This window comes from Malaclemys terrapin, chromosome 8, assembly GCF_027887155.1.
Source record: "Malaclemys terrapin pileata isolate rMalTer1 chromosome 8, rMalTer1.hap1, whole genome shotgun sequence".
NCBI lineage: Eukaryota > Metazoa > Chordata > Testudines > Emydidae > Malaclemys > Malaclemys terrapin.
The window spans coordinates 37,997,178-38,003,901 of NC_071512.1; the positions used below are offsets into that span (position 1 = coordinate 37,997,178).

General features: G+C 46.3%; 1 protein-coding gene across 4 annotated transcripts in view; it reads left to right on the forward strand.

The window, feature by feature from the left end:
- Positions 1-6,724, forward strand: part of LOC128841803 (protocadherin beta-16-like) — a 54,834-nt gene that overhangs the window by 23,568 nt on the left and 24,542 nt on the right. The window lies entirely within an intron of this gene.

The window sequence follows — 6,724 nt, forward strand, 5'->3', positions numbered from 1 at the left end:
TGCTGCCGGGGAAAGAGGGTGAGAAACTGCTGTGCTGTGCAGGGCAGGTGGCTGATGTGGGTGGGGGTTCTCTCTCTCTCCTCTTTCTTCACGGGGTTTGCTCAGGCTGCTGTCTGAACTTTAAGAGACAATATGCCCACACACACTCCCTGTCACACACTCTCCTCCTGCTCCCGCCTCCCATGTACACTTCAGTTGAAAAGAGCTGGCAATCTAATAAAGGATGCCTATAGAAGGATGGGGTTAAAACCTGCATCCTGTAACGCTGTACCTGCTCCATGGGGCAATGCAAACCCTTCACAAAGCACCCTGAGACCAATTGCACAGTGGGATAGTTGCTACCCACAGTGCACAGCTCCCTGTGTCCATGCAAGAGCTGCTACTGTGGATGTGCTCTGCTAACACAAGGAACATAGTGTGGACATGCAACAACTGTTTAATTAAAGTGGCATAACTTTTTGCACAAAACTCTGTCCTGTAGACAAGATCTAAGATTACTTCCATAAATGTCTAGAGATAGTTTTTAAGGGATCTTTTTCTGTAGTTTATTCATCTTTTCCATTTGTATGATGTTCAAGCTAAGATATTTGTATTTAAGTACTTTCCTTTATGTACTCCTATGCTATTTTCCTCTCTAAAAACATGTGTCTAACTGTGATACTGGTCTCTGTGCAGAGTCTGTGATGTTTGCAAAGCAAGGCTGAAGCTTCTCAACGGAAATTTAAAAAGTAATTGTTTATGTATTTGTCCAGAACTCAATAGCAGCGGAACTATGTGACCTAGATAGAGCCCCCTGCAGAACACTATGGAATCTGAAATGTTACAAAGAATGTGCGTCTGCCCTTGCTTCTTCAGTAGTGTTTTCAGACGGTGAATCTCTGAGGTGTGAGTTGCCAGTATTCTGCGCGAATGTGAAATGACGGAGATCAGGGAAACGTTAAAGTAAAATAGAACTATTTAAGGAAATGTAAACTGCGCTTTATTTTTCCATCAAACCCTTTGCAATGAGAGTAGCCAGCAGTGGCTGCGGTTTCACAATGGGAGGTACTTGTAGAAGGAAGAAGCAATGTTTACTTAAATCCTATGAAATCACCATCATTTACAGCTTCTGGAGTTTATGAACACAAAGCAATCAACGCTGATGTGAAAGGCCCCTATTATATGCTGTAACACATGCGGGGTGGACTGACCTGGGAATGTCCCCTAGTTTTGCTGGGACTGCCTGCATGGGGGATGGGAGAGCAGGGGATGACTTTATTTGTGGAAGGATACGTGAGCCACGAGGGGGATTGGGTCAGGTGATACCTTTGCCCAGGAAAAGGACAAAGGCTGGAGGAGGAGCCGGGGAAGGCTGGGTGAGACTACTGGAGGGGGTTTCAGTTTGGAGTGGACTGGAGAAGAGGAGGGAACCCCCAGGTTTGGGGTTTAATCTCCCTGCCCCCCCGAAGGACCTGGCTGTGGGATCCTGTTTGTGCCGACAAGCTCTGGTTTGGACTGTGTTCCTGTCATCTCTAATAAACCTTCTGGTCTACTGGCTGGCTGAGAGTCACAGTGAATCGCAGGAAGTGGGGGTGCAGGGCCCTGATTCCCCCGCACTCGGCGACACATGCATACCAGTGATATAGAGGCAGCTGATGGCATCAATGGGATTTTTGCTGGCAGCAAGTCATTGTCCAGGTTGTTAGTATTTGATCAAAATGTGAACGGCCCCTTTATTTTATACTGTCTTCAGAACAGCACTTCTCCATTTAATCACCTGGTTTGCAGTGCAATTAAAGCTGGTTACCTTGTGACCAAGGTGGTGACTGTAAAGGGAGACTCTGGTCAGAATTATTCTTTCCTACCAATTGCTAAAGGCCACTGATATAGGTCTCTTCACTGTCAGACTGTAAATGGTGAAGAAAAATCACAATACCAATTATGGAGTGAGACTCTTTTAAAGCAAAAACTAGATGTCATTCTTAAAGACAATGGACACTTGTCCCAATCCATTTCTGGGATGCTAAATGTACTGCTGTTGGATGGGTTTTCAGATGCGCATATGCAATTTAGTGACATAACTAGGAAGAGGAATGTGATGGGATATTGAGTATATAATTAGTTATCTCTTTGGCTTCAATTTCGTTGTTCTACTTGTTCCTGTTGTGGCCTGTATTGCCATAAAATATATAAGATAAGAGAATCAGGAGAAATATACTGATCTGCTTCTTCCAATTGGCATGGGAGACACATTTCTTTCGAATGATTGTGTAGAAGCCAGGACTGGATCCCTTCCCCACACTTACCTTATGTTTGCTTAACAAGTAGGCCCATCACTAGTTAGTTCTAGTTTTATTAGGCCGCAGTTTCCTAGTTTTCATCTTGGGCACCCTAATAAGCAAGGGAACCATAGGACTTATAGAGATTTCCAGGATATCGCTAACCTCGTGGACGAAAGAGAAGCGATGGGACAGGGGATCCACTTGTAGTAACTTCGTTACTTAGTTAGCGGTGAAAAATAAAAGTATTGGGGTGTGAGAGAAGAAACTGTGGTGTGGAAGGATCACTATTCAATTGATTATTATATAATTTTGCAACTCTCTATCTCCTCTCATCGGTAATAATATACCTTAATATTCAACACTGTTTACTGTGAAATTTTAATACCACAATTTGTACTTAATAGAGAAAACCTTGCTATGCAGTTAATAACTGCACATAGTAATGTGAAAGTTACTAGTGACCACCCTTAATAGAGCAGTCGTTATGTCAGCCAGCGGCCATTATGGGGAAGCAGACTCCTTAAGGACACAGTAGCCTGAACTTTTCAACTGTCTTCCCTTCAAGGCCTGAAGGTAGTTGGAGCTGGTCCCAAGCCAGTTTTCACTGACCAGATAGCAAAAGCACAGGTCTGACAACCAAAGTGTTAACACTGCAAGGACCTTTGTCTGAATGTGTATAAAGGATCTGTAAAATGTGTGGAAGACAGAGTTTTTGTACTAAGGTGCAAAGCTCTCCTTTCTTCTTCAGAATAAAGCAACTCTTCCTTATCCCTGTCTGGCTGTTATTGGCTCTCAGCTAGGTGGACCCGATATTTCGGTGACAGTTTCTGGCGACTCCGCCGGGACTCTCCTAGCTCGGACATTGGACTCCGGACAGCTGCGGCAAACTGGGAACGGTGCCAATGGGGTGTTTCGCCCCTTTTCTCTGCTTCACCGCAGCCCCTGGGGTTCGTGCTCCGATAAGGTGAGTCCTAATAGGATAAGGAGACACTATCTATTTCTGGTTCTGGTCTGGTTAACTGGTTAATGAATTTCTGTCTTATACATTTGGGCGTTAGATGTGTGAATGGAACTGAGCCTCCCATTCATAATTCCTCAGAGTGGAAGCCATCACGTGCGATGAAGCTCTGAGGTCGAAATGGGATCCTTCTGTCCCATCCCCTGTAGCGGTCAGTATTAGTAGAAATTCCTGTAATAGGATCCTATTAGGCCATAATTCCCTCTGTTCTCTGTGTAATTCTTTGTTAGAGTGTCAGCAGGCAGATGGGTGGGTCTCTGGTAAAACCCTCAAAGGATAGTCCTTTGGATTATATGTTAAGCAAATGGCCCTTACCTGGTTTTCAAAAAGGGATGTCAAGGAAGTGTTTTTTACAACTTTGTACCCAGGATTGGCCAGCCCTGAGGACTGCATGGCCCGAGTATGGCTCCTTTGATATTCCTACCAATTTAACTCCCTTACGCCTGACATTGGAAAACCAGATGCCGGGGCGAATGGACTATTGGTTTTTGTGGGATAATGAGGCTCATCGTCACATGAAGAAGGTACAGATTCAGGCCCCTCTATTCCCGAAAGCTTCTGCCCCTCACGAGGCTGATTATTTGGAGGATACCCCCCCCCCTGTATTGCTTTAGACCACGCCCACCCCCGGCAGCAGCATTACCAATTGCGGTGGACCCGGTACCCTCCTCAACGGAGCCCAGGACAGCAGGTCTACTGAGACAGATCCTGCCAACAAAGATTGAGGATGCCACAATGCAGATCCCAAGGCCACGGACACAGTCCACGGTCAGGCTTATTTTTATTTCCCAGTCAGCCCCAGACATCAAGAAGCGGTTGCAGCAGCTCGAGGGTGCTGAAGGAAAATCCCTGGAGGAACTGGTAAGCATGGCCACCCGGGTATATCATATAAGGGAAAAAGTTCAAGAGACTGAACAGGTGAGGATGCTAGCAGCCCTTGTAAACATTGGAAATGAAAAACAGGGAGGGCGGCAGGGACCCCCCAAGTGGCAACCAAAATCGGATTATGGGGGGACTCCAAGACATGCCAATGACATATGTAACTACTGTAAGCAGCTTGGCCACTGGAAGAGAGAGTGTCCAAACCAACCTACCGGATGACAACCCCGTCACCCAGACTGACCTCAACAACAGATGGCTGTGACAAGAACAGACGCTGTTGCTAATGAGGAATGATGGCAACCAGGGGGTCCTCTTGTCACCTATTCAAATGATTTTACCACTTATGTTTGTTCCTCCACAGACCCCCAGGTTTGCCTAACATTGGGAGGAACTGCCTATTCTTGTCTTTTGGATTCAGGGGCTGCACTTTCTACTATTACTGCCAAGCTGGAGAGAGGAAGCCTTACAGATAGGAGCATTCCGGTAATGGGTATAGGCAGGAAGCCATTTGACTGTTCTGTATTACAGGAGGCTGCTGTAGAAATCTCTGGTGTCTCCGCCTCCCATGCCCTTCTGCTAGCTCTGGATTCCCCAGTTAACCTCTTAGGCAGAAATCTGTTGTGTAAACTACGTGCTCAGATTTTCTTTTCAGATGACAAAATCATTCTTTGGTTGCCTCAAACCCAACTTCCCCACCTGTGTGCTGTTCTGACTCAAGTTTCAAAGAACCCAATCCTGCCTGCGGACCCGATCCTATCCGAGCGACTCAGACAGGAGGTAAACATCTCCCTGTGGGGCACTTCAAGGGCAGACTTGGGTACTCTCCAGACAGAGCCAGTGCGTATAACCCTGAAGCCAGGCATTGAAATTCCTCGGATTCGTCAGTATCCCATCCCCTGAGAAGCTCTGTTTGGCCTCCAGAGTCTTATCACCACATTCCTGCGGTTGGGAGTGCTGGTTCACACCAAGTCTCCTTTCAATACTCTCATTCTGCCAGTCAAAAAACCTGACATGGACTCAGAGGGAAAACTGGTATACCGATTTGTCCAGGACTTACGTGCAGTAAATAAGGTTGTTCAAGCTAGACACAATGTGGTGCCAAACCCTCACACAATCCTGACTGCCATTCCAGCAGGTACTGCTTGTTATTCAGTAATAGACTTGTGTAATGCTTTTTTTAGTATTCCTCTAGATAAGGACAGCTGGGGCCACGCTTACAAATTCAATTTCAGTCCCTACTCGCTGATGTTCCTGCCCACCGGATTGCTCCAGGAGACTGGGTCTATGTGAAAGAGTGGAAACACGAGCCTCTCCAACCCCAGTGGGCAGGCCCTTTCCAAGTCCTTCTTACCTTTCACACTGCTATTCGAGTGAAAGAGCAAGACACTTGGATACACCACACCCGAGTCAAGCTAGCCCCGAGGATGGGGCCAGAAGCAGATGACTTCAGATCTCGAGGGAGCATCGCCAGCTCTTCCCACCGCGACCCGGAAGAGCCAGAAGCAGATGATACCTGGAAACCTCTTGAGGGACTAACGCTTCTGTTCTGGCAAACAAAATCCTAAGACTTTATAACTATGGGTTCTCAGATGGTGCTGCAGTGACTATTGCTTTTGGGTCTGCCCCTTGTACAAGCTAACCCACACCCAGCCACTAAACCTCTTCAGCGAATAGCCACGTTGGGACACTTATCTGATTGTTGGCTGTGTCACAAAACCTGCTCTGAGGAAGGAATAGGATTATAGGCTGTACCTGCAAATCTCTCTGAAGTACTCTCCTTACAGGTAGTACGGAAAACTGAATGGGCATGGGTTGGGGAATATCAATATGACAAATATGGGAGAAGGTTTGAAGTTTGGCATTATTACTGGGCAGCTAAGGGGGTCCCTCTTTTTGAAGTTCTTGGGATCTGGTATAACCTGCCCCTTTGTTTGGAAAATGCTGAAGGAAGTGGGAGGGAAGTGGGCTACCTTCCCCTGGAGGCCTGTGATCAAACCCTTCGGTTTGAGGTCAGAAATGGAACCCTTTACCCTTTAAATACCCCTGAGAACGCCCAACCCACCCCCCTTGTCTCCTGCACATGGCCTTTTCTGTGAAACCAACAGGCATTCATTATCAAGGGCAGTGGTTTCCCTCATTCCTCCCATTAGGCCCCATAAATAAGACACATATGTATTATATGGATATTTACTCTGGCATTCTGTTGCCCCACACATCCCTTGAAAGGATGTCTGGATGCCCGGAGTCCATGGGATCACTTGCAAGTTTCACAGCTAACATATTTGAGGTTACGTATTGTGGGACCATTTTAAACAATACCCCAAAACGCAAAACGCGCCAACAATCCCCTAGTAGTCAGGCAAACGTGGTTTCACTCCTTTGTTCGTGCGCTCATTCCTGGGTTGCGGGTAGCCGAGCTAGAAAAAGCAGTGGTAAATATTTCTGCAGAACTAAAAAAAAATAGCCAATGCATCAATAGACGCTTTCCAAAAGTTTTTCAAAAGTTGATACAGGAGATTGATAAGGTGGCAGAAATAGCTTTGCAAAATAGACGTGTGTTAGA